The sequence below is a fragment of the Phyllobates terribilis genome, unplaced genomic scaffold, assembly GCF_046119375.1.
Source record: "Phyllobates terribilis strain yellow unplaced genomic scaffold, ASM4611937v1 Scaffold_8__6_contigs__length_399053987, whole genome shotgun sequence".
Taxonomy (NCBI): domain Eukaryota; kingdom Metazoa; phylum Chordata; class Amphibia; order Anura; family Dendrobatidae; genus Phyllobates; species Phyllobates terribilis.
The window spans coordinates 346,699,828-346,725,357 of NW_027362768.1; the positions used below are offsets into that span (position 1 = coordinate 346,699,828).

General features: G+C 45.8%; 17 non-coding genes and 2 pseudogenes across 17 annotated transcripts; all 19 read left to right on the top strand.

Moving 5' to 3' along the window:
- The first annotated feature begins 674 nt into the window (after window positions 1-674).
- Window positions 675-865, top strand: LOC141159673 (U2 spliceosomal RNA). The gene has a single exon (XR_012249675.1). It is a non-coding gene; the product is annotated as a U2 spliceosomal RNA (small nuclear RNA).
- A 1,116-nt stretch (window positions 866-1,981) lies between these two features.
- On the top strand, window positions 1,982-2,172 carry LOC141158129 (U2 spliceosomal RNA). The gene has a single exon (XR_012248166.1). It is a non-coding gene; the product is annotated as a U2 spliceosomal RNA (small nuclear RNA).
- A 1,110-nt stretch (window positions 2,173-3,282) lies between these two features.
- On the top strand, window positions 3,283-3,473 carry LOC141158130 (U2 spliceosomal RNA). Its single transcript, XR_012248167.1, has one exon. It is a non-coding gene; the product is annotated as a U2 spliceosomal RNA (small nuclear RNA).
- Window positions 3,474-4,590: 1,117 nt separating this feature from the next.
- Window positions 4,591-4,781, top strand: LOC141158131 (U2 spliceosomal RNA). Its single transcript, XR_012248168.1, has one exon. It is a non-coding gene; the product is annotated as a U2 spliceosomal RNA (small nuclear RNA).
- Window positions 4,782-5,900: 1,119 nt separating this feature from the next.
- Window positions 5,901-6,091, top strand: LOC141158132 (U2 spliceosomal RNA). Its single transcript, XR_012248169.1, has one exon. It is a non-coding gene; the product is annotated as a U2 spliceosomal RNA (small nuclear RNA).
- Window positions 6,092-8,062: 1,971 nt separating this feature from the next.
- LOC141160223 (U2 spliceosomal RNA) lies at window positions 8,063-8,264 on the top strand (annotated as a pseudogene).
- Window positions 8,265-9,378: 1,114 nt separating this feature from the next.
- On the top strand, window positions 9,379-9,569 carry LOC141158133 (U2 spliceosomal RNA). Its single transcript, XR_012248170.1, has one exon. It is a non-coding gene; the product is annotated as a U2 spliceosomal RNA (small nuclear RNA).
- A 1,111-nt stretch (window positions 9,570-10,680) lies between these two features.
- Window positions 10,681-10,871, top strand: LOC141158134 (U2 spliceosomal RNA). The gene has a single exon (XR_012248171.1). It is a non-coding gene; the product is annotated as a U2 spliceosomal RNA (small nuclear RNA).
- Window positions 10,872-11,990: 1,119 nt separating this feature from the next.
- Window positions 11,991-12,181, top strand: LOC141159882 (U2 spliceosomal RNA). The gene has a single exon (XR_012249876.1). It is a non-coding gene; the product is annotated as a U2 spliceosomal RNA (small nuclear RNA).
- A 1,120-nt stretch (window positions 12,182-13,301) lies between these two features.
- LOC141158135 (U2 spliceosomal RNA) lies at window positions 13,302-13,492 on the top strand. Its single transcript, XR_012248172.1, has one exon. It is a non-coding gene; the product is annotated as a U2 spliceosomal RNA (small nuclear RNA).
- Window positions 13,493-14,609: 1,117 nt separating this feature from the next.
- LOC141160399 (U2 spliceosomal RNA) lies at window positions 14,610-14,701 on the top strand (annotated as a pseudogene).
- A 794-nt stretch (window positions 14,702-15,495) lies between these two features.
- LOC141160252 (U2 spliceosomal RNA) lies at window positions 15,496-15,679 on the top strand. The gene has a single exon (XR_012250201.1). It is a non-coding gene; the product is annotated as a U2 spliceosomal RNA (small nuclear RNA).
- Window positions 15,680-16,797: 1,118 nt separating this feature from the next.
- LOC141158136 (U2 spliceosomal RNA) lies at window positions 16,798-16,988 on the top strand. The gene has a single exon (XR_012248173.1). It is a non-coding gene; the product is annotated as a U2 spliceosomal RNA (small nuclear RNA).
- A 1,119-nt stretch (window positions 16,989-18,107) lies between these two features.
- Window positions 18,108-18,298, top strand: LOC141158137 (U2 spliceosomal RNA). The gene has a single exon (XR_012248174.1). It is a non-coding gene; the product is annotated as a U2 spliceosomal RNA (small nuclear RNA).
- A 1,125-nt stretch (window positions 18,299-19,423) lies between these two features.
- LOC141158139 (U2 spliceosomal RNA) lies at window positions 19,424-19,614 on the top strand. Its single transcript, XR_012248176.1, has one exon. It is a non-coding gene; the product is annotated as a U2 spliceosomal RNA (small nuclear RNA).
- Window positions 19,615-20,732: 1,118 nt separating this feature from the next.
- LOC141158140 (U2 spliceosomal RNA) lies at window positions 20,733-20,923 on the top strand. Its single transcript, XR_012248177.1, has one exon. It is a non-coding gene; the product is annotated as a U2 spliceosomal RNA (small nuclear RNA).
- A 1,119-nt stretch (window positions 20,924-22,042) lies between these two features.
- On the top strand, window positions 22,043-22,233 carry LOC141158141 (U2 spliceosomal RNA). The gene has a single exon (XR_012248178.1). It is a non-coding gene; the product is annotated as a U2 spliceosomal RNA (small nuclear RNA).
- Window positions 22,234-23,351: 1,118 nt separating this feature from the next.
- On the top strand, window positions 23,352-23,542 carry LOC141159883 (U2 spliceosomal RNA). The gene has a single exon (XR_012249877.1). It is a non-coding gene; the product is annotated as a U2 spliceosomal RNA (small nuclear RNA).
- A 1,119-nt stretch (window positions 23,543-24,661) lies between these two features.
- On the top strand, window positions 24,662-24,852 carry LOC141158142 (U2 spliceosomal RNA). The gene has a single exon (XR_012248179.1). It is a non-coding gene; the product is annotated as a U2 spliceosomal RNA (small nuclear RNA).
- The last annotated feature ends 678 nt before the right edge of the window (window positions 24,853-25,530 follow it).

A 25,530-nucleotide genomic window follows, 5' to 3' on the forward strand; every position in this document is an offset into this window, starting at 1 on the left:
CTGCGCTTAAAATTTCTTTTTTGGTTTGCTACAATGCCTTTTCTGAAATGTTGTCTCCCTCTGCTGGAACACTGACTTCTTTCATTTAATGCCTGCAGACTATAAAAGAGAAACCAACCCAAAAAGTTTGGTTGATTAGTCTGTGGCATTCTTTTAAACTGTTGCTTATGGCGGTCTCCGTGAGCTTCTCAGTGACATTCAGCCATCCAGGTATCCCGCCTGCAGTAGACGGAATGTGGCAATGGAACGCTGGCTGCGCATGTCATAATAGGCTCTGAGCCTTTATATACCTGCGCACAGCAGCAGCCACCTTCAGTCTGCTGCTGGACAGCCAGCAGCAGCAGCAGCAGGAGAGGTAATTAATCAGCAACCCTCCTGCTAAGGGTAGACAGCTGCTCGTTCCACCCCCCCCCCGCCTTAATTGGTTCTCCTCCCTTCCAACGGTGTTGAGGCGGGTGGGAACAGCCGGGGGTTGAGGGTACTGTGCTAAAAGAGGTGGAGTTATGCAGATCTAAAACGCGTGGATTGCAGCAGCAGCAAGCCGAAAAGTGCAGGCATGTGAGGGATCTAGAGGTTGACAGCATGTCTTCTTAACGGGAGTCCAGGTGGCCATCTCCACAAATGGACTTTTCAGAATCCTTGGGTGGCACCGTAGTCGGAAACCAATTCTGGTTATCGCTTCTCGGCCTTTTGGCTAAGATCAAGTGTAGTATCTGTTCTTATCAGTTTAATATCTGATACGTCCCCTCTCTGGGGACCATATATTAAATGGATTTTTAGAACAGGGAGATGGAAAAAGAGCTTGCTCTGTCCACTCCACGCATTGACCTGGTATTGCAGTATCTCCAGGACCGGTGCACCCCTTCTTTAATGCAGTTTCTAAAATCAGAAAGAATTGAATTCAATGCTTTTTGTTCATTTGGCTTGTTTGTCGGATTTTGGGATGGACTCTTTGGCTTTGCTTTTCTTCTCCTCATTGGATTTTTCATGTTAAAAGTTGCAGAAGCCAGATGACAAGCTCATTTTGGTTCAACTTCAGCAACTGTGCATTGCATTGCCATGTAATGTAATGCAATGCTATCTATCTAGCTCTCCCTCTATACTTCCTTTTGGATAAACAGACATATTAGGCAAGCATTTTGGAGCTTTCACCTAAATAACTACAGGTGGTGAGATAAGCTGCACAATATAATTGACCTTTCAGTATATTGTTGCACACACACCATCTATTTAGCAAATGCCCTTGTTATCAACAGCAGCCTTTTAAACTCACCTGAGCTAACAGGTATGTGAGCTGGTTACTCTGCTGCGCTTAAAATTTCTTTTTTGGTTTGCTACAATGCCTTTTCTGAAACGTTGTCTCCCTCTGCTGGAACACTGACTTCTTTCATTTAATGCCTGCAGACTATAAAAGAGAAACCAACCCAAAAAGTTTGGTTGATTAGTCTGTGGCATTCGTTTAAACTGTTGCTTATGGCGGTCTCTGTGAGCTTCTCAGTGACATTCAGCCATCCAGGTATCCCGCCTGCAGTAGACGGAATGTGGCAATGGAACGCTGGCTGCGCGTGTCATAATAGGCTCTGAGCCTTTATATACCTGCGCACAGCAGCAGCCACCTTCAGTCTGCTGCTGGACAGCCAGCAGCAGCAGCAGCAGGAGAGGTAATTAATCAGCAACCCTCCTGCTAAGGGTAGACAGCTGCTCGTTCCACCCCCCCCCCCGCCTTAATTGGTTCTCCTCTCTTCCAACGGTGTTGAGGCGGGTGGGAACAGCCGGGGGTTGAGGGTACTGTGCTAAAAGAGGTGGAGTTATGCAGATCTAAAACGCGTGGATTGCAGCAGCAGCAAGCCGAAAAGTGCAGGCATGTGAGGGATCTAGAGGTTGACAGCATGTCTTCTTAACGGGAGTCCAGGTGGCCATCTCCACAAATGGACTTTTCAGAATCCTTGGGTGGCACCGTAGTCGGAAACCAATTCTGGTTATCGCTTCTCGGCCTTTTGGCTAAGATCAAGTGTAGTATCTGTTCTTATCAGTTTAATATCTGATACGTCCCCTATCTGGGGACCATATATTAAATGGATTTTTAGAACAGGGAGATGGAAAAAGAGCTTGCTCTGTCCACTCCACGCATTGACCTGGTATTGCAGTATCTCCAGGACCGGTGCACCCCTTCTTTAATGCAGTTTCTAAAATCAGAAAGAATTGAATTCAATGCTTTTTGTTCATTTGGCTTGTTTGTCGGATTTTGGGATGGACTCTTTGGCTTTGCTTTTCTTCTCCTCATTGGATTTTTCATGTTAAAAGTTGCAGAAGCCAGATGACAAGCTCATTTTGGTTCAACTTCAGCAACTGTGCATTGCATTGCCATGTAATGTAATGCAATGCTATCTATCTAGCTCTCCCTCTATACTTCCTTTTGGATAAACAGACATATTAGGCAAGCATTTTGGAGCTTTCACCTAAATAACTACAGGTGGTGAGATAAGCTGCACAATATAATTGACCTTTCAGTATATTGTTGCACACACACCATCTATTTAGCAAATGCCCTTGTTATCAACAGCAGCCTTTTAAACTCACCTGAGCTAACAGGTATGTGAGCTGGTTACTCTGCTGCGCTTAAAATTTCTTTTTTGGTTTGCTACAATGCCTTTTCTGAAACGTTGTCTCCCTCTGCTGGAACACTGACTTCTTTCATTTAATGCCTGCAGACTATAAAAGAGAAACCAACCCAAAAAGTTTGGTTGATTAGTCTGTGTCATTCTTTTAAACTGTTGCTTATGGCGGTCTCTGTGAGCTTCTCAGTGACATTCAGCCATCCAGGTATCCCGCCTGCAGTAGACGGAATGTGGCAATGGAACGCTGGCTGCGCGTGTCATAATAGGCTCTGAGCCTTTATATACCTGCGCACAGCAGCAGCCACCTTCAGTCTGCTGCTGGACAGCCAGCAGCAGCAGCAGGAGAGGTAATTAATCAGCAACCCTCCTGCTAAGGGTAGACAGCTGCTCATTCCACCCCCCCCGCCTTAATTGGTTCTCCTCCCTTCCAACGGTGTTGAGGCGGGTGGGAACAGCCGGGGGTTGAGGGTACTGTGCTAAAAGAGGTGGAGTTATGCAGATCTAAAACGCGTGGATTGCAGCAGCAGCAAGCAGAAAAGTGCAGGCATGTGAGGGATCTAGAGGTTGACAGCATGTCTTCTTAACGGGAGTCCAGGTGGCCATCTCCACAAATGGACTTTTCAGAATCCTTGGGTGGCACCGTAGTCGGAAACCAATTCTGGTTATCGCTTCTCGGCCTTTTGGCTAAGATCAAGTGTAGTATCTGTTCTTATCAGTTTAATATCTGATACGTCCCCTATCTGGGGACCATATATTAAATGGATTTTTAGAACAGGGAGATGGAAAAAGAGCTTGCTCTGTCCACTCCACGCATTGACCTGGTATTGCAGTATCTCCAGGACCGGTGCACCCCTTCTTTAATGCAGTTTCTAAAATCAGAAAGAATTGAATTCAATGCTTTTTGTTCATTTGGCTTGTTTGTCGGATTTTGGGATGGACTCTTTGGCTTTGCTTTTCTTCTCCTCATTGGATTTTTCATGTTAAAAGTTGCAGAAGCCAGATGACAAGCTCATTTTGGTTCAACTTCAGCAACTGTGCATTGCATTGCCATGTAATGTAATGCAATGCTATCTATCTAGCTCTCCCTCTATACTTCCTTTTGGATAAACAGACATATTAGGCAAGCATTTTGGAGCTTTCACCTAAATAACTACAGGTGGTGAGATAAGCTGCACAATATAATTGACCTTTCAGTATATTGTTGCACACACACCATCTATTTAGCAAATGCCCTTGTTATCAACAGCAGCCTTTTAAACTCACCTGAGCTAACAGGTATGTGAGCTGGTTACTCTGCTGCGCTTAAAATTTCTTTTTTGGTTTGCTACAATACCTTTTCTGAAACGTTGTCTCCCTCTGCTGGAACACTGACTTCTTTCATTTAATGCCTGCAGACTATAAAAGAGAAACCAACCCAAAAAGTTTGGTTGATTAGTCTGTGGCATTCTTTTAAACTGTTGCTTATGGCGGTCTCTGTGAGCTTCTCAGTGACATTCAGCCATCCAGGTATCCCGCCTGCAGTAGACGGAATGTGGCAATGGAACGCTGGCTGCGCGTGTCATAATAGGCTCTGAGCCTTTATATACCTGCGCACAGCAGCAGCCACCTTCAGTCTGCTGCTGGACAGCCAGCAGCAGCAGTAGCAGGAGAGGTAATTAATCAGCAACCCTCCTGCTAAGGGTAGACAGCTGCTCGTTCCACCCCCCCCCCCCGCCTTAATTGGTTCTCCTCCCTTCCAACGGTGTTGAGGCGGGTGGGAACAGCCGGGGCTTGAGGGTACTGTGCTAAAAGAGGTGGAGTTATGCAGATCTAAAACGCGTGGATTGCAGCAGCAGCAAGCCGAAAAGTGCAGGCATGTGAGGGATCTAGAGGTTGACAGCATGTCTTCTTAACGGGAGTCCAGGTGGCCATCTCCACAAATGGACTTTTCAGAATCCTTGGGTGGCACCGTAGTCGGAAACCAATTCTGGTTATCGCTTCTCGGCCTTTTGGCTAAGATCAAGTGTAGTATCTGTTCTTATCAGTTTAATATCTGATACGTCCCCTATCTGGGGACCATATATTAAATGGATTTTTAGAACAGGGAGATGGAAAAAGAGCTTGCTCTGTCCACTCCACGCATTGACCTGGTATTGCAGTATCTCCAGGACCGGTGCACCCCTTCTTTAATGCAGTTTCTAAAATCAGAAAGAATTGAATTCAATGCTTTTTGTTCATTTGGCTTGTTTGTCGGATTTTGGGATGGACTCTTTGGCTTTGCTTTTCTTCTCCTCATTGGATTTTTCATGTTAAAAGTTGCAGAAGCCAGATGACAAGCTCATTTTGGTTCAACTTCAGCAACTGTGCATTGCATTGCCATGTAATGTAATGCAATGCTATCTATCTAGCTCTCCCTCTATACTTCCTTTTGGATAAACAGACATATTAGGCAAGCATTTTGGAGCTTTCACCTAAATAACTACAGGTGGTGAGATAAGCTGCACAATATAATTGACCTTTCAGTATATTGTTGCACACACACCATCTATTTAGCAAATGCCCTTGTTATCAACAGCAGCCTTTTAAACTCACCTGAGCTAACAGGTATGTGAGCTGGTTACTCTGCTGCGCTTAAAATTTCTTTTTTGGTTTGCTACAATGCCTTTTCTGAAACGTTGTCTCCCTCTGCTGGAACACTGACTTCTTTCATTTAATGCCTGCAGACTATAAAAGAGAAACCAACCCAAAAAGTTTGGTTGATTAGTCTGTGGCATTCTTTTAAACTGTTGCTTATGGCGGTCTCTGTGAGCTTCTCAGTGACATTCAGCCATCCAGGTATCCCGCCTGCAGTAGACGGAATGTGGCAATGGAACGCTGGCTGCGCGTGTCATAATAGGCTCTGAGCCTTTATATACCTGCGCACAGCAGCAGCCACCTTCAGTCTGCTGCTGGACAGCCAGCAGCAGCAGCAGCAGGAGAGGTAATTAATCAGCAACCCTCCTGCTAAGGGTAGACAGCTGCTCGTTCCACCCCCCCCCCCCCCGCCTTAATTGGTTCTCCTCCCTTCCAACGGTGTTGAGGCGGGTGGGAACAGCCGGGGGTTGAGGGTACTGTGCTAAAAGAGGTGGAGTTATGCAGATCTAAAACGCGTGGATTGCAGCAGCAGCAAGCCGAAAAGTGCAGGCATGTGAGGGATCTAGAGGTTGACAGCATGTCTTCTTAACGGGAGTCCAGGTGGCCATCTCCACAAATGGACTTTTCAGAATCCTTGGGTGGCACCGTAGTCGGAAACCAATTCTGGTTATCGCTTCTCGGCCTTTTGGCTAAGATCAAGTGTAGTATCTGTTCTTATCAGTTTAATATCTGATACGTCCCCTATCTGGGGACCATATATTAAATGGATTTTTAGAACAGGGAGATGGAAAAAGAGCTTGCTCTGTCCACTCCACGCATTGACCTGGTATTGCAGTATCTCCAGGACCGGTGCACCCCTTCTTTAATGCAGTTTCTAAAATCAGAAAGAATTGAATTCAATGCTTTTTGTTCATTTGGCTTGTTTGTCGGATTTTGGGATGGACTCTTTGGCTTTGCTTTTCTTCTCCTCATTGGATTTTTCATGTTAAAAGTTGCAGAAGCCAGATGACAAGCTCATTTTGGTTCAACTTCAGCAACTGTGCATTGCATTGCCATGTAATGTAATGCAATGCTATCTATCTAGCTCTCCCTCTATACTTCCTTTTGGATAAACAGACATATTAGGCAAGCATTTTGGAGCTTTCACCTAAATAACTACAGGTGGTGAGATAAGCTGCACAATATAATTGACCTTTCAGTATATTGTTGCACACACACCATCTATTTAGCAAATGCCCTTGTTATCAACAGCAGCCTTTTAAACTCACATGAGCTAACAGGTATGTGCGCTGGTTACTCTGCTGCGCTTAAAATTTCTTTTTTGGTTTGCTACAATGCCTTTTCTGAAACGTTGTCTCCCTCTGCTGGAACACTGACTTCTTTCATTTAATGCCTGCAGACTATAAAAGAGAAACCAACCCAAAAAGTTTGGTTGATTAGTCTGTGGCATTCTTTTAAACTGTTGCTTATGGCGGTCTCTGTGAGCTTCTCAGTGACATTCAGCCATCCAGGTATCCCGCCTGCAGTAGACGGAATGTGGCAATGGAACGCTGGCTGCGCGTGTCATAATAGGCTCTGAGCCTTTATATACCTGCGCACAGCAGCAGCCACCTTCAGTCTGCTGCTGGACAGCCAGCAGCAGCAGCAGCAGGAGAGGTAATTAATCAGCAACCCTCCTGCTAAGGGTAGACAGCTGCTCGTTCCACCCCCCCCCCCCGCCTTAATTGGTTCTCCTCCCTTCCAACGGTGTTGAGGCGGGTGGGAACAGCCGGGGGTTGAGGGTACTGTGCTAAAAGAGGTGGAGTTATGCAGATCTAAAACGTGTGGATTGCAGCAGCAGCAAGCCGAAAAGTGCAGGCATGTGAGGGATCTAGAGGTTGACAGCATGTCTTCTTAACGGGAGTCCAGGTGGCCATCTCCACAAATGGACTTTTCAGAATCCTTGGGTGGCACCGTAGTCGGAAACCAATTCTGGTTATCGCTTCTCCGCCTTTTGGCTAAGATCAAGTGTAGTATCTTTCGAAAAGGCGGTTTTGGATGTTGGCCGCCCTAGTAGATTGATACATTATGCACACTGGGGTTTAGGCGCTTGTTAGTACGCCAGGTGGCTAATATAGTCATCTCGTGGAAAGCATGGCCCCCCAGGATCGACGCCATTGGGCCGGGGAAGATCGAAAGCCCGAAGTGTGAAGTGCCCCAGGAGTGGTGACCCTGGGGTGCCTTAACTCACTGGGATTGGGAACCCCACTTGAGTTTATGGCACATTTGCACAAGCACTTCAAATTTTCTTTCTTCGCACACACCCTTATTCCGGGCCTTCTGGCCTTAGGATGGGGAATTTTTCAATTCCCGGTCGAAGGTCCGGGCAGTATTATACTGTGAAACCTTCACTATTTATTTAATTTCTTTGTCACTGTGTGTCCACTTATTCACGTGTGTCACGTCCTACTAGGATTTTGTTGGGATGCGGTTCCCTTACGGGTTCCTCTCTTGGCAGGTCTAGGGGGGGAGTGTGTGGCCATCAGGTTCCGCTCCCCCCTGTACCCCCCTGGCTCTCCTCTTTCGGGAGGAGAGCATTGTTGGCTCCCCTCTTCCGGGAGGGGAGCACAGTCTTTGGCTCCCAGTGCCTTGCTCGGGTGAGAACTCGGGCAGGTGCTGGGGGTAAGATTGGGTCGCCTCTGGCTTCGGCTGGAGGTGGCTTTTTGTCCCTGTTCCTCGCTGTGGCCTTTTGGCTCGGAGGGACGGGGAATGGTTTGGGGGACCCTTCTCCTTTTGGAGAGGGTTTCAAGAAGACCAGCATCCTAGTGCACTTTTTTTGTGGCACTTGTCACTTTTTTAAGCGCACTCGGGTTTTGTACACGAATTCGGGCTTTCAAAAAATCTGTTCTTATCAGTTTAATATCTGATACGTCCCCTATCTGGGGACCATATATTAAATGGATTTTTAGAACAGGGAGATGGAAAAAGAGCTTGCTCTGTCCACTCCACACATTGACCTGGTATTGCAGTATCTCCAGGACCGGTGCACCCCTTCTGTAATGCAGTTTCTAAAATCAGAAAGAATTGAATTCAATGCTTTTTGTTCATTTGGCTTGTTTGTCGGATTTTGGGATGGACTCTTTGGCTTTGCTTTTCTTCTCCTCATTGGATTTTTCATGTTAAAAGTTGCAGAAGCCAGATGACAAGCTCATTTTGGTTCAACTTCAGCAACTGTGCATTGCATTGCCATGTAATGTAATGCAATGCTATCTATCTAGCTCTCCCTCTATACTTCCTTTTGGATAAACAGACATATTAGGCAAGCATTTTGGAGCTTTCACCTAAATAACTACAGGTGGTGAGATAAGCTGCACAATATAATTGACCTTTCAGTATATTGTTGCACACACACCATCTATTTAGCAAATGCCCTTGTTATCAACAGCAGCCTTTTAAACTCACCTGAGCTAACAGGTATGTGAGCTGGTTACTCTGCTGCGCTTAAAATTTCTTTTTTGGTTTGCTACAATGCCTTTTCTGAAACGTTGTCTCCCTCTGCTGGAACACTGACTTCTTTCATTTAATGCCTGCAGACTATAAAAGAGAAACCAACCCAAAAAGTTTGGTTGATTAGTCTGTGGCATTCTTTTAAACTGTTGCTTATGGCGGTCTCTGTGAGCTTCTCAGTGACATTCAGCCATCCAGGTATCCCGCCTGCAGTAGACGGAATGTGGCAATGGAACGCTGGCTGCGCGTGTCATAATAGGCTCTGAGCCTTTATATACCTGCGCACAGCAGCAGCCACCTTCAGTCTGCTGCTGGACAGCCAGCAGCAGCAGCAGCAGGAGAGGTAATTAATCAGCAACCCTCCTGCTAAGGGTAGACAGCTGCTCGTTCCACCCCCCCCCCGCCATAATTGGTTCTCCTCCCTTCCAACGGTGTTGAGGCGGGTGGGAACAGCCGGGGGTTGAGGGTACTGTGCTAAAAGAGGTGGAGTTATGCAGATCTAAAACGCGTGGATTGCAGCAGCAGCAAGCCGAAAGTGCAGGCATGTGAGGGATCTAGAGGTTGACAGCATGTCTTCTTAACGGGAGTCCAGGTGGCCATCTCCACAAATGGACTTTTCAGAATCCTTGGGTGGCACCGTAGTCGGAAACCAATTCTGGTTATCGCTTCTCGGCCTTTTGGCTAAGATCAAGTGTAGTATCTGTTCTTATCAGTTTAATATCTGATACGTCCCCTATCTGGGGACCATATATTAAATGGATTTTTAGAACAGGGAGATGGAAAAAGAGCTTGCTCTGTCCACTCCACGCATTGACCTGGTATTGCAGTATCTCCAGGACCGGTGCACCCCTTCTTTAATGCAGTTTCTAAAATCAGAAAGAATTGAATTCAATGCTTTTTGTTCATTTGGCTTGTTTGTCGGATTTTGGGATGGACTCTTTGGCTTTGCTTTTCTTCTCCTCATTGGATTTTTCATGTTAAAAGTTGCAGAAGCCAGATGACAAGCTCATTTTGGTTCAACTTCAGCAACTGTGCATTACATTGCCATGTAATGTAATGCAATGCTATCTATCTAGCTCTCCCTCTATACTTCCTTTTGGATAAACAGACATATTAGGCAAGCATTTTGGAGCTTTCACCTAAATAACTACAGGTGGTGAGATAAGCTGCACAATATAATTGACCTTTCAGTATATTGTTGCACACACACCATCTATTTAGCAAATGCCCTTGTTATCAACAGCAGCCTTTTAAACTCACCTGAGCTAACAGGTATGTGAGCTGGTTACTCTGCTGCGCTTAAAATTTCTTTTTTGGTTTGCTACAATGCCTTTTCTGAAACGTTGTCTCCCTCTGCTGGAACACTGACTTCTTTCATTTAATGCCTGCAGACTATAAAAGAGAAACCAACCCAAAAAGTTTGGTTGATTAGTCTGTGGCATTCTTTTAAACTGTTGCTTATGGCGGTCTCTGTGAGCTTCTCAGTGACATTCAGCCATCCAGGTATCCCGCCTGCAGTAGACGGAATGTGGCAATGGAACGCTGGCTGCGCGTGTCATAATAGGCTCTGAGCCTTTATATACCTGCGCACAGCAGCAGCCACCTTCAGTCTGCTGCTGGACAGCCAGCAGCAGCAGGAGAGGTAATTAATCAGCAACCCTCCTGCTAAGGGTAGACAGCTGCTCGTTCCACCCCCCCCCCCCGCCTTAATTGGTTCTCCTCCCTTCCAACGGTGTTGAGGCGGGTGGGAACAGCCGGGGGTTGAGGGTACTGTGCTAAAAGAGGTGGAGTTATGCAGATCTAAAACGCGTGGATTGCAGCAGCAGCAAGCCGAAAAGTGCAGGCATGTGAGGGATCTAGAGGTTGACAGCATGTCTTCTTAACGGGAGTCCAGGTGGCCATCTCCACAAATGGACTTTTCAGAATCCTTGGGTGGCACCGTAGTCGGAAACCAATTCTGGTTATCGCTTCTCGGCCTTTTGGCTAAGATCAAGTGTAGTATCTGTTCTTATCAGTTTAATATCTGATACGTCCCCTATCTGGGGACCATATATTAAATGGATTTTTAGAACAGGGAGATGGAAAAAGAGCTTGCTCTGTCCACTCCACGCATTGACCTGGTATTGCAGTATCTCCAGGACCGGTGCACCCCTTCTTTAATGCAGTTTCTAAAATCAGAAAGAATTGAATTCAATGCTTTTTGTTCATTTGGCTTGTTTGTCGGATTTTGGGATGGACTCTTTGGCTTTGCTTTTCTTCTCCTCATTGGATTTTTCATGTTAAAAGTTGCAGAAGCCAGATGACAAGCTCATTTTGGTTGAACTTCAGCAACTGTGCATTGCATTGCCATGTAATGTAATGCAATGCTATCTATCTAGCTCTCCCTCTATACTTCTTTTTGGATAAACAGACATATTAGGCAAGCATTTTGGAGCTTTCACCTAAATAACTACAGGTGGTGAGATAAGCTGCACAATATAATTGACCTTTCAGTATATTGTTGCACACACACCATCTATTTAGCAAATGCCCTTGTTATCAACAGCAGCCTTTTAAACTCACCTGAGCTAACAGGTATGTGAGCTGGTTACTCTGCTGCGCTTAAAATTTCTTTTTTGGTTTGCTACAATGCCTTTTCTGAAACGTTGTCTCCCTCTGCTGGAACACTGACTTCTTTCATTTAATGCCTGCAGACTATAAAAGAGAAACCAACCCAAAAAGTTTGGTTGATTAGTCTGTGGCATTCTTTTAAACTGTTGCTTATGGCGGTCTCTGTGAGCTTCTCAGTGACATTCAGCCATCCAGGTATCCCGCCTGCAGTAGACGGAATGTGGCAATGGAACGCTGGCTGCGCGTGTCATAATAGGCTCTGAGCCTTTATATACCTGCGCACAGCAGCAGCCACCTTCAGTCTGCTGCTGGACAGCCAGCAGCAGCAGCAGCAGCAGGAGAGGTAATTAATCAGCAACCCTCCTGCTAAGGGTAGACAGCTGCTCGTTCCACCCCCCCCCCCGCCTTAATTGGTTCTCCTCCCTTCCAACGGTGTTGAGGCGGGTGGGAACAGCCGGGGGTTGAGGGTACTGTGCTAAAAGAGGTGGAGTTATGCAGATCTAAAACGCGTGGATTGCAGCAGCAGCAAGCCGAAAAGTGCAGGCATGTGAGGGATCTAGAGGTTGACAGCATGTCTTCTTAACGGGAGTCCAGGTGGCCATCTCCACAAATGGACTTTTCAGAATCCTTGGGTGGCACCGTAGTCGGAAACCAATTCTGGTTATCGCTTCTCGGCCTTTTGGCTAAGATCAAGTGTAGTATCTGTTCTTATCAGTTTAATATCTGATACGTCCCCTATCTGGGGACCATATATTAAATGGATTTTTAGAACAGGGAGATGGAAAAAGAGCTTGCTCTGTCCACTCCACGCATTGACCTGGTATTGCAGTATCTCCAGGACCGCTGCACCCCTTCTTTAATGCAGTTTCTAAAATCAGAAAGAATTGAATTCAATGCTTTTTGTTCATTTGGCTTGTTTGTCGGATTTTGGGATGGACTCTTTGGCTTTGCTTTTCTTCTCCTCATTGGATTTTTCATGTTAAAAGTTGCAGAAGCCAGATGGCAAGCTCATTTTGGTTCAACTTCAGCAACTGTGCATTGCATTGCCATGTAATGTAATGCAATGCTATCTATCTAGCTCTCCCTCTATACTTCCTTTTGGATAAACAGACATATTAGGCAAGCATTTTGGAGCTTTCACCTAAATAACTACAGGTGGTGAGATAAGCTGCACAATATAATTGACCTTTCAGTATATTGTTGCACACACACCATCTATTTAGCAAATGCCCTTGTTATCAACAGCAGCCTTTTAAACTCACCTGAGCTAACAGGTATGTGAGCTGGTTACTCTGCTGCGCTTAAAATTTCTTTTTTGGTTTGCTACAATGCCTTTTCTGAAACGTTGTCTCCCTCTGCTGGAACACTGACTTCTTTCATTTAATGCCTGCAGACTATAAAAGAGAAACCAACCCAAAAAGTTTGGTTGATTAGTCTGTGGCATTCTTTTAAACTGTTGCTTATGGCGGTCTCTGTGAGCTTCTCAGTGACATTCAGCCATCCAGGTATCCCGCCTGCAGTAGACGGAATGTGGCAATGGAACGCTGGCTGCGCGTGTCATAATAGGCTCTGAGCCTTTATATACCTGCGCACAGCAGCAGCCACCTTCAGTCTGCTGCTGGACAGCCAGCAGCAGCAGCAGCAGCAGGAGAGGTAATTAATCAGCAACCCTCCTGCTAAGGGTAGACAGCTGCTCGATCCACCCCCCCCCCCCGCCTTAATTGGTTCTCCTCCCTTCCAACGGTGTTGAGGCGGGTGGGAACAGCCGGGGGTTGAGGGTACTGTGCTAAAAGAGGTGGAGTTATGCAGATCTAAAACGCGTGGATTGCAGCAGCAGCAAGCCGAAAAGTGCAGGCATGTGAGGGATCTAGAGGTTGACAGCATGTCTTCTTAACGGGAGTCCAGGTGGCCATCTCCACAAATGGACTTTTCAGAATCCTTGGGTGGCACCGTAGTCGGAAACCAATTCTGGTTATCGCTTCTCGGCCTTTTGGCTAAGATCAAGTGTAGTATCTGTTCTTATCAGTTTAATATCTGATACGTCCCCTATCTGGGGACCATATATTAAATGGATTTTTAGAACAGGGAGATGGAAAAAGAGCTTGCTCTGTCCACTCCACGCATTGACCTGGTATTGCAGTATCTCCAGGACCGGTGCACCCCTTCTTTAATGCAGTTTCTAAAATCAGAAAGAATTGAATTCAATGCTTTTTGTTCATTTGGCTTGTTTGTCGGATTTTGGGATGGACTCTTTGGCTTTGCTTTTCTTCTCCTCATTGGATTTTTCATGTTAAAAGTTGCAGAAGCCAGATGACAAGCTCATTTTGGTTGAACTTCAGCAACTGTGCATTGCATTGCCATGTAATGTAATGCAATGCTATCTATCTAGCTCTCCCTCTATACTTCCTTTTGGATAAACAGACATATTAGGCAAGCATTTTGGAGCTTTCACCTAAATAACTACAGGTGGTGAGATAAGCTGCACAATATAATTGACCTTTCAGTATATTGTTGCACACACACCATCTATTTAGCAAATGCCCTTGTTATCAACAGCAGCCTTTTAAACTCACCTGAGCTAACAGGTATGTGAGCTGGTTACTCTGCTGCGCTTAAAATTTCTTTTTTGGTTTGCTACAATGCCTTTTCTGAAACGTTGTCTCCCTCTGCTGGAACACTGACTTCTTTCATTTAATGCCTGCAGACTATAAAAGAGAAACCAACCCAAAAAGTTTGGTTGATTAGTCTGTGGCATTCTTTTAAACTGTTGCTTATGGCGGTCTCTGTGAGCTTCTCAGTGACATTCAGCCATCCAGGTATCCCGCCTGCAGTAGACGGAATGTGGCAATGGAACGCTGGCTGCGCGTGTCATAATAGGCTCTGAGCCTTTATATACCTGCGCACAGCAGCAGCCACCTTCAGTCTGCTGCTGGACAGCCAGCAGCAGCAGCAGCAGCAGGAGAGGTAATTAATCAGCAACCCTCCTGCTAAGGGTAGACAGCTGCTCGTTCCACCCCCCCCCGCCTTAATTGGTTCTCCTCCCTTCCAACGGTGTTGAGGCGGGTGGGAACAGCCGGGGGTTGAGGGTACTGTGCTAAAAGAGGTGGAGTTATGCAGATCTAAAACGCGTGGATTGCAGCAGCAGCAAGCCGAAAAGTGCAGGCATGTGAGGGATCTAGAGGTTGACAGCATGTCTTCTTAACGGGAGTCCAGGTGGCCATCTCCACAAATGGACTTTTCAGAATCCTTGGGTGGCACCGTAGTCGGAAACCAATTCTGGTTATCGCTTCTCGGCCTTTTGGCTAAGATCAAGTGTAGTATCTTTTGAAAAGGCGGTTTTGGATGTTGGCTGCCCTAGTAGATTGATACATTATGCACACTGGGGTTTAGGCGCTTGTTAGTACGCCAGGTGGCTAATATAGTCATCTGGTGGAAAACATGGCCCCCCAGGATCGACGCCATTGGGCCGGGGAAGATCGAAAGCCCGAAGTGTGAAGTGCCCCAGGAGTGGTGACCCTGGGGTGCCTTAACTCACTGGGATTGGGAACCCCACTTGAGTTTATGACACATTTGCACAAGCACTTCAAATTTTCTTTCTTCGCACACACCCTTATTCCGGGCCTTCTGGCCTTAGGATGGGGAATTTTTCAATTCCCGGTCGAAGGTCCGGGCAGTATTATACTGTGAAACCTTCACTATTTATTTAATTTCTTTGTCACTGTGTGTCCACTTATTCACGTGTGTCACGTCCTACTAGGATTTTGTCGGGATGCGGTTCCCTTACGGGTTCCTCTCTTGGCAGGTCTAGGGGGGGAGTGTGTGGCCATCAGGTTCCGCTCCCCCCTGAACCCCCCTGGCTCTCCTCTTTCGGGAGGAGAGCGTTGTTGGCTCCCCTCTTCCGGGAGGGGAGCACAGTCTTTGGCTCCCAGTGCCTTGCTCGGGTGAGAACTCGGGCAGGTGCTGGGGGTAAGATTGGGTCGCCTCTGGCTTCGGCTGGAGGTGGCTTTTTGTCCCTGTTCCTCGCTGTGGCCTTTTGGCTCGGAGGGACGGGGAATGGTTTGGGGGACCCTTCTCCTTTTGGAGAGGGTTTCAAGAAGACCAGCATCCTAGTGCACTTTTTTTGTGGCACTTGTCACTTTTTTAAGCGCACTCGGGTTTTGTACACGAATTCGGGCTTTCGAAAAAAAAAAAAAAAAAAATCTGTTCTTATCAGTTTAATATCTGATACGTCCCCTATCTGGGGACCATATATTAAATGGATTTTTAGAACAGGGAGATGGAAAAAGAGCTTGCTCTGTCCACTCCACGCATTGACCTGGTATTGCAGTATCTCCAGGACCGCTGCACCCCTTCTTTAATGCAGTTTCTAAAATCAGAAAGAATTGAATTCAATGCTTTTTGTTCATTTGGCTTGTTTGTCGGATTTTGGGATGGACTCTTTGGCTTTGCTTTTCTTCTCCTCATTGGATTTTTCATGTTAAAAGTTGCAGAAGCCAGATGACAAGCTCATTTTGGTTCAACTTCAGCAACTGTGCATTGCATTGCCATGTAATGTAATGCAATGCTATCTATCTAGCTCTCCCTCTATACTTCCTTTTGGATAAACAGACATATTAGGCAAGCATTTTGGAGCTTTCACCTAAATAACTACAGGTGGTGAGATAAGCTGCACAATATAATTGACCTTTCAGTATATTGTTGCACACACACCATCTATTTAGCAAATGCCCTTGTTATCAACAGCAGCCTTCTAAACTCACCTGAGCTAACAGGTATGTGAGCTGGTTACTCTGCTGCGCTTAAAATTTCTTTTTTGGTTTGCTACAATGCCTTTTCTGAAACGTTGTCTCCCTCTGCTGGAACACTGACTTCTTTCATTTAATGCCTGCAGACTATAAAAGAGAAACCAACCCAAAAAGTTTGGTTGATTAGTCTGTGGCATTCTTTTAAACTGTTGCTTATGGCGGTCTCTGTGAGCTTCTCAGTGACATTCAGCCATCCAGGTATCCCGCCTGCAGTAGACGGAATGTGGCAATGGAACGCTGGCTGCGCGTGTCATAATAGGCTCTGAGCCTTTATATACCTGCGCACAGCAGCAGCCACCTTCAGTCTGCTGCTGGACAGCCAGCAGCAGCAGCAGCAGCAGGAGAGGTAATTAATCAGCAACCCTCCTGCTAAGGGTAGACAGCTGCTCGTTCCACCCCCCCCCCGCCTTATTTGGTTCTCCTCCCTTCCAACGGTGTTGAGGCGGGTGGGAACAGCCGGGGGTTGAGGGTACTGTGCTAAAAGAGGTGGAGTTATGCAGATCTAAAAGGCGTGGATTGCAGCAGCAGCAAGCCGAAAAGTGCAGGCATGTGAGGGATCTAGAGGTTGACAGCATGTCTTCTTAACGGGAGTCCAGGTGGCCATCTCCACAAATGGACTTTTCAGAATCCTTGGGTGGCACCGTAGTCGGAAACCAATTCTGGTTATCGCTTCTCGGCCTTTTGGCTAAGATCAAGTGTAGTATCTGTTCTTATCAGTTTAATATCTGATACGTCCCCTATCTGGGGACCATATATTAAATGGATTTTTAGAACAGGGAGATGGAAAAAGAGCTTGCTCTGTCCACTCCACGCATTGACCTGGTATTGCAGTATCTCCAGGACCGGTGCACCCCTTCTTTAATGCAGTTTCTAAAATCAGAAAGAATTGAATTCAATGCTTTTTGTTCATTTGGCTTGTTTGTCGGATTTTGGGATGGACTCTTTGGCTTTGCTTTTCTTCTCCTCATTGGATTTTTCATGTTAAAAGTTGCAGAAGCCAGATGACAAGCTCATTTTGGTTCAACTTCAGCAACTGTGCATTGCATTGCCATGTAATGTAATGCAATGCTATCTATCTAGCTCTCCCTCTATACTTCCTTTTGGATAAACAGACATATTAGGCAAGCATTTTGGAGCTTTCACCTAAATAACTACAGGTGGTGAGATAAGCTGCACAATATAATTGACCTTTCAGTATATTGTTGCACACACACCATCTATTTAGCAAATGCCCTTGTTATCAACAGCAGCCTTTTAAACTCACCTGAGCTAACAGGTATGTGAGCTGGTTACTCTGCTGCGCTTAAAATTTCTTTTTTGGTTTGCTACAATGCCTTTTCTGAAACGTTGTCTCCCTCTGCTGGAACACTGACTTCTTTCATTTAATGCCTGCAGACTATAAAAGAGAAACCAACCCAAAAAGTTTGGTTGATTAGTCTGTGGCATTCTTTTAAACTGTTGCTTATGGCGGTCTCTGTGAGCTTCTCAGTGACATTCAGCCATCCAGGTATCCCGCCTGCAGTAGACGGAATGTGGCAATGGAACGCTGGCTGCGCGTGTCATAATAGGCTCTGAGCCTTTATATACCTGCGCACAGCAGCAGCCACCTTCAGTCTGCTGCTGGACAGCCAGCAGCAGCAGCAGCAGCAGGAGAGGTAATTAATCAGCAACCCTCCTGCTAAGGGTAGACAGCTGCTCGTTCCACCCCCCCCCCCGCCTTAATTGGTTCTCCTCCCTTCCAACGGTGTTGAGGCGGGTGGGAACAGCCGGGGGTTGAGGGTACTGTGCTAAAAGAGGTGGAGTTATGCAGATCTAAAACGCGTGGATTGCAGCAGCAGCAAGCCGAAAAGTGCAGGCATGTGAGGGATCTAGAGGTTGACAGCATGTCTTCTTAACGGGAGTCCAGGTGGCCATCTCCACAAATGGACTTTTCAGAATCCTTGGGTGGCACCGTAGTCGGAAACCAATTCTGGTTATCGCTTCTCGGCCTTTTGGCTAAGATCAAGTGTAGTATCTGTTCTTATCAGTTTAATATCTGATACGTCCCCTATCTGGGGACCATATATTAAATGGATTTTTAGAACAGGGAGATGGAAAAAGAGCTTGCTCTGTCCACTCCACGCATTGACCTGGTATTGCAGTATCTCCAGGACCGGTGCACCCCTTCTTTAATGCAGTTTCTAAAATCAGAAAGAATTGAATTCAATGCTTTTTGTTCATTTGGCTTGTTTGTCGGATTTTGGGATGGACTCTTTGGCTTTGCTTTTCTTCTCCTCATTGGATTTTTCATGTTAAAAGTTGCAGAAGCCAGATGACAAGCTCATTTTGGTTCAACTTCAGCAACTGTGCATTGCATTGCCATGTAATGTAATGCAATGCTATCTATCTAGCTCTCCCTCTATACTTCCTTTTGGATAAACAGACATATTAGGCAAGCATTTTGGAGCTTTCACCTAAATAACTACAGGTGGTGAGATAAGCTGCACAATATAATTGACCTTTCAGTATATTGTTGCACACACACCATCTATTTAGCAAATGCCCTTGTTATCAACAGCAGCCTTTTAAACTCACCTGAGCTAACAGGTATGTGAGCTGGTTACTCTGCTGCGCTTAAAATTTCTTTTTTGGTTTGCTACAATGCCTTTTCTGAAACGTTGTCTCCCTCTGCTGGAACACTGACTTCTTTCATTTAATGCCTGCAGACTATAAAAGAGAAACCAACCCAAAAAGTTTGGTTGATTAGTCTGTGGCATTCTTTTAAACTGTTGCTTATGGCGGTCTCTGTGAGCTTCTCAGTGACATTCAGCCATCCAGGTATCCCGCCTGCAGTAGACGGAATGTGGCAATGGAACGCTGGCTGCGCGTGTCATAATAGGCTCTGAGCCTTTATATACCTGCGCACAGCAGCAGCCACCTTCAGTCTGCTGCTGGACAGCCAGCAGCAGCAGCAGCAGCAGCAGGAGAGGTAATTAATCAGCAACCCTCCTGCTAAGGGTAGACAGCTGCTCGTTCCACCCCCCCCCCCCCCGCCTTAATTGGTTCTCCTCCCTTCTAACGGTGTTGAGGCGGGTGGGAACAGCCGGGGGTTGAGGGTACTGTGCTAAAAGAGGTGGAGTTATGCAGATCTAAAACGCGTGGATTGCAGCAGCAGCAAGCCGAAAAGTGCAGGCATGTGAGGGATCTAGAGGTTGACAGCATGTCTTCTTAACGGGAGTCCAGGTGGCCATCTCCACAAATGGACTTTTCAGAATCCTTGGGTGGCACCGTAGTCGGAAACCAATTCTGGTTATCGCTTCTCGGCCTTTTGGCTAAGATCAAGTGTAGTATCTGTTCTTATCAGTTTAATATCTGATACGTCCCCTATCTGGGGACCATATATTAAATGGATTTTTAGAACAGGGAGATGGAAAAAGAGCTTGCTCTGTCCACTCCACGCATTGACCTGGTATTGCAGTATCTCCAGGACCGGTGCACCCCTTCTTTAATGCAGTTTCTAAAATCAGAAAGAATTGAATTCAATGCTTTTTGTTCATTTGGCTTGTTTGTCGGATTTTGGGATGGACTCTTTGGCTTTGCTTTTCTTCTCCTCATTGGATTTTTCATGTTAAAAGTTGCAGAAGCCAGATGACAAGCTCATTTTGGTTCAACTTCAGCAACTGTGCATTGCATTGCCATGTAATGTAATGCAATGCTATCTATCTAGCTCTCCCTCTATACTTCCTTTTGGATAAACAGACATATTAGGCAAGCATTTTGGAGCTTTCACCTAAATAACTACAGGTGGTGAGATAAGCTGCACAATATAATTGACCTTTCAGTATATTGTAGCACACACACCATCTATTTAGCAAATGCCCTTGTTATCAACAGCAGCCTTTTAAACTCACCTGAGCTAACAGGTATGTGAGCTGGTTACTCTGCTGCGCTTAAAATTTCTTTTTTGGTTTGCTACAATGCCTTTTCTGAAACGTTGTCTCCCTCTGCTGGAACACTGACTTCTTTCATTTAATGCCTGCAGACTATAAAAGAGAAACCAACCCAAAAAGTTTGGTTGATTAGTCTGTGGCATTCTTTTAAACTGTTGCTTATGGCGGTCTCTGTGAGCTTCTCAGTGACATTCAGCCATCCAGGTATCCCGCCTGCAGTAGACGGAATGTGGCAATGGAACGCTGGCTGCGCGTGTCATAATAGGCTCTGAGCCTTTATATACCTGCGCACAGCAGCAGCCACCTTCAGTCTGCTGCTGGACAGCCAGCAGCAGCAGCAGCAGCAGGAGAGGTAATTAATCAGAAACCCTCCTGCTAAGGGTAGACAGCTGCTCGTTCCACCCCCCCCCCGCCTTAATTGGTTCTCCTCCCTTCCAACGGTGTTGAGGTGGGTGGGAACAGCCGGGGGTTGAGGGTACTGTGCTAAAAGAGGTGGAGTTATGCAGATCTAAAACGCGTGGATTGCAGCAGCAGCAAGCCGAAAAGTGCAGGCATGTGAGGGATCTAGAGGTTGACAGCATGTCTTCTTAACGGGAGTCCAGGTGGCCATCTCCACAAATGGACTTTTCAGAATCCTTGGGTGGCACCGTAGTCGGAAACCAATTCTGGTTATCGCTTCTCGGCCTTTTGGCTAAGATCAAGTGTAGTATCTGTTCTTATCAGTTTAATATCTGATACGTCCCCTATCTGGGGACCATATATTAAATGGATTTTTAGAACAGGGAGATGGAAAAAGAGCTTGCTCTGTCCACTCCACGCATTGACCTGGTATTGCAGTATCTCCAGGACCGGTGCACCCCTTCTTTAATGCAGTTTCTAAAATCAGAAAGAATTGAATTCAATGCTTTTTGTTCATTTGGCTTGTTTGTCGGATTTTGGGATGGACTCTTTGGCTTTGCTTTTCTTCTCCTCATTGGATTTGTCATGTTAAAAGTTGCAGAAGCCAGATGACAAGCTCATTTTGGTTCAACTTCAGCAACTGTGCATTGCATTGCCATGTAATGTAATGCAATGCTATCTATCTAGCTCTCCCTCTATACTTCCTTTTGGATAAACAGACATATTAGGCAAGCATTTTGGAGCTTTCACCTAAATAACTACAGGTGGTGAGATAAGCTGCACAATATAATTGACCTTTCAGTATATTGTTGCACACACACCATCTATTTAGCAAATGCCCTTGTTATCAACAGCAGCCTTTTAAACTCACCTGAGCTAACAGGTATGTGAGCTGGTTACTCTGCTGCGCTTAAAATTTCTTTTTTGGTTTGCTACAATGCCTTTTCTGAAACGTTGTCTCCCTCTGCTGGAACACTGACTTCTTTCATTTAATGCCTGCAGACTATAAAAGAGAAACCAACCCAAAAAGTTTGGTTGATTAGTCTGTGGCATTCTTTTAAAGTGTTGCTTATGGCGGTCTCTGTGAGCTTCTCAGTGACATTCAGCCATCCAGGTATCCCGCCTGCAGTAGACGGAATGTGGCAATGGAACGCTGGCTGCGCGTGTCATAATAGGCTCTGAGCCTTTATATACCTGCGCACAGCAGCAGCCACCTTCAGTCTGCTGCTGGACAGCCAGCAGCAGCAGCAGCAGCAGGAGAGGTAATTAATCAGCAACCCTCCTGCTAAGGGTAGACAGCTGCTCGTTCCACCCCCCCCCCCGCCTTAATTGGTTCTCCTCCCTTCCAACGGTGTTGAGGCGGGTGGGAACAGCCGGGGGTTGAGGGTACTGTGCTAAAAGAGGTGGAGTTATGCAGATCTAAAACGCGTGGATTGCAGCTGCAGCAAGCCGAAAAGTGCAGGCATGTGAGGGATCTAGAGGTTGACAGCATGTCTTCTTAACGGGAGTCCAGGTGGCCATCTCCACAAATGGACTTTTCAGAATCCTTGGGTGGCACCGTAGTCGGAAACCAATTCTGGTTATCGCTTCTCGGCCTTTTGGCTAAGATCAAGTGTAGTATCTGTTCTTATCAGTTTAATATCTGATACGTCCCCTATCTGGGGACCATATATTAAATGGATTTTTAGAACAGGGAGATGGAAAAAGAGCTTGCTCTGTCCACTCCACGCATTGACCTGGTATTGCAGTATCTCCAGGACCGGTGCACCCCTTCTTTAATGCAGTTTCTAAAATCAGAAAGAATTGAATTCAATGCTTTTTGTTCATTTGGCTTGTTTGTCGGATTTTGGGATGGACTCTTTGGCTTTGCTTTTCTTCTCCTCATTGGATTTTTCATGTTAAAAGTTGCAGAAGCCAGATGACAAGCTCATTTTGGTTCAACTTCAGCAACTGTGCATTGCATTGCCATGTAATGTAATGCAATGCTATCTATCTAGCTCTCCCTCTATACTTCCTTTTGGATAAACAGACATATTAGGCAAGCATTTTGGAGCTTTCACCTAAATAACTACAGGTGGTGAGATAAGCTGCACAATATAATTGACCTTTCAGTATATTGTTGCACACACACCATCTATTTAGCAAATGCCCTTGTTATCAACAGCAGCCTTTTAAACTCACCTGAGCTAACAGGTATGTGAGCTGGTTACTCTGCTGCGCTTAAAATTTCTTTTTTGGTTTGCTACAATGCCTTTTCTGAAACGTTGTCTCCCTCTGCTGGAACACTGACTTCTTTCATTTAATGCCTGCAGACTATAAAAGAGAAACCAACCCAAAAAGTTTGGTTGATTAGTCTGTGGCATTCTTTTAAACTGTTGCTTATGGCGGTCTCTGTGAGCTTCTCAGTGACATTCAGCCATCCAGGTATCCCGACTGCAGTAGACGGAATGTGGCAATGGAACGCTGGCTGCGCGTGTCATAATAGGCTCTGAGCCTTTATATACCTGCGCACAGCAGCAGCCACCTTCAGTCTGCTGCTGGACAGCCAGCAGCAGCAGCAGCAGCAGGAGAGGTAATTAATCAGCAACCCTCCTGCTAAGGGTAGACAGCTGCTCGTTCCACCCCCCCCCCGCCTTAATTGGTTCTCCTCCCTTCCAACGGTGTTGAGGCGAGTGGGAACAGCCGGGGGTTGAGGGTACTGTGCTAAAAGAGGTGGAGTTATGCAGATCTAAAACGCGTGGATTGCAGCAGCAGCAAGCCGAAAAGTGCAGGCATGTGAGGGATCTAGAGGTTGACAGCATGTCTTCTTAACGGGAGTCCAGGTGGCCATCTCCACAAATGGACTTTTCAGAATCCTTGGGTGGCACCGTAGTCGGAAACCAATTCTGGTTATCGCTTCTCGGCCTTTTGGCTAAGATCAAGTGTAGTATCTGTTCTTATCAGTTTAATATCTGATACGTCCCCTATCTGGGGACCATATATTAAATGGATTTTTAGAACAGGGAGATGGAAAAAGAGCTTGCTCTGTCCACTCCACGCATTGACCTGGTATTGCAGTATCTCCAGGACCGCTGCACCCCTTCTTTAATGCAGTTTCTAAAATCAGAAAGAATTGAATTCAATGCTTTTTGTTCATTTGGCTTGTTTGTCGGATTTTGGGATGGACTCTTTGGCTTTGCTTTTCTTCTCCTCATTGGATTTTTCATGTTAAAAGTTGCAGAAGCCAGATGACAAGCTCATTTTGGTTCAACTTCAGCAACTGTGCATTGCATTGCCATGTAATGTAATGCAATGCTATCTATCTAGCTCTCCCTCTATACTTCCTTTTGGATAAACAGACATATTAGGCAAGCATTTTGGAGCTTTCACCTAAATAACTACAGGTGGTGAGATAAGCTGCACAATATAATTGACCTTTCAGTATATTGTTGCACACACACCATCTATTTAGCAAATGCCCTTGTTATCAACAGCAGCCTTTTAAACTCACCTGAGCTAACAGGTATTTGAGCTGGTTACTCTGCTGCGCTTAAAATTTCTTTTTTGGTTTGCTACAATGCCTTTTCTGAAACGTTGTCTCCCTCTGCTGGAACACTGACTTCTTTCATTTAATGCCTGCAGACTATAAAAGAGAAACCAACCCAAAAAGTTTGGTTGATTAGTCTGTGGCATTCTTTTAAACTGTTGCTTATGGCGGTCTCTGTGAGCTTCTCAGTGACATTCAGCCATCCAGGTATCCCGCCTGCAGTAGACGGAATGTGGCAATGGAACGCTGGCTGCGCGTGTCATAATAGGCTCTGAGCCTTTATATACCTGCGCACAGCAGCAGCCACCTTCAGTCTGCTGCTGGACAGCCAGCAGCAGCAGCAGCAGCAGGAGAGGTAATTAATCAGCAACCCTCCTGCTAAGGGTAGACAGCTGCTCGTTCCACCCCCCCCCCCGCCTTAATTGGTTCTCCTCCCTTCCAACGGTGTTGAGGCGGGTGGGAATAGCCGGGGGTTGAGGGTACTGTGCTAAAAGAGGTGGAGTTATGCAGATCTAAAACGCGTGGATTGCAGCAGCAGCAAGCCGAAAAGTGCAGGCATGTGAGGGATCTAGAGGTTGACAGCATGTCTTCTTAACGGGAGTCCAGGTGGCCATCTCCACAAATGGACTTTTCAGAATCCTTGGGTGGCACCGTAGTCGGAAACCAATTCTGGTTATCGCTTCTCGGCCTTTTGGCTAAGATCAAGTGTAGTATCTGTTCTTATCAGTTTAATATCTGATACGTCCCCTATCTGGGGACCATATATTAAATGGATTTTTAGAACAGGGAGATGGAAAAAGAGCTTGCTCTGTCCACTCCACGCATTGACCTGGTATTGCAGTATCTCCAGGACCGGTGCACCCCTTCTTTAATGCAGTTTCTAAAATCAGAAAGAATTGAATTCAATGCTTTTTGTTCATTTGGCTTGTTTGTCGGATTTTGGGATGGACTCTTTGGCTTTGCTTTTCTTCTCCTCATTGGATTTTTCATGTTAAAAGTTGCAGAAGCCAGATGACAAGCTCATTTTGGTTCAACTTCAGCAACTGTGCATTGCATTGCCATGTAATGTAATGCAATGCTATCTATCTAGCTCTCCCTCTATACTTCCTTTTGGATAAACAGACATATTAGGCAAGCATTTTGGAGCTTTCACCTAAATAACTACAGGTGGTGAGATAAGCTGCACAATATAATTGACCTTTCAGTATATTGTTGCACACACACCATCTATTTAGCAAATGCCCTTGTTATCAACAGCAGCCTTTTAAACTCACCTGAGCTAACAGGTATGTGAGCTGGTTACTCTGCTGCGCTTAAAATTTCTTTTTTGGTTTGCTACAATGCCTTTTCTGAAACGTTGTCTCCCTCTGCTGGAACACTGACTTCTTTCATTTAATGCCTGCAGACTATAAAAGAGAAACCAACCCAAAAAGTTTGGTTGATTAGTCTGTGGCATTCTTTTAAACTGTTGCTTATGGCGGTCTCTGTGAGCTTCTCAGTGACATTCAGCCATCCAGGTATCCCGCCTGCAGTAGACGGAATGT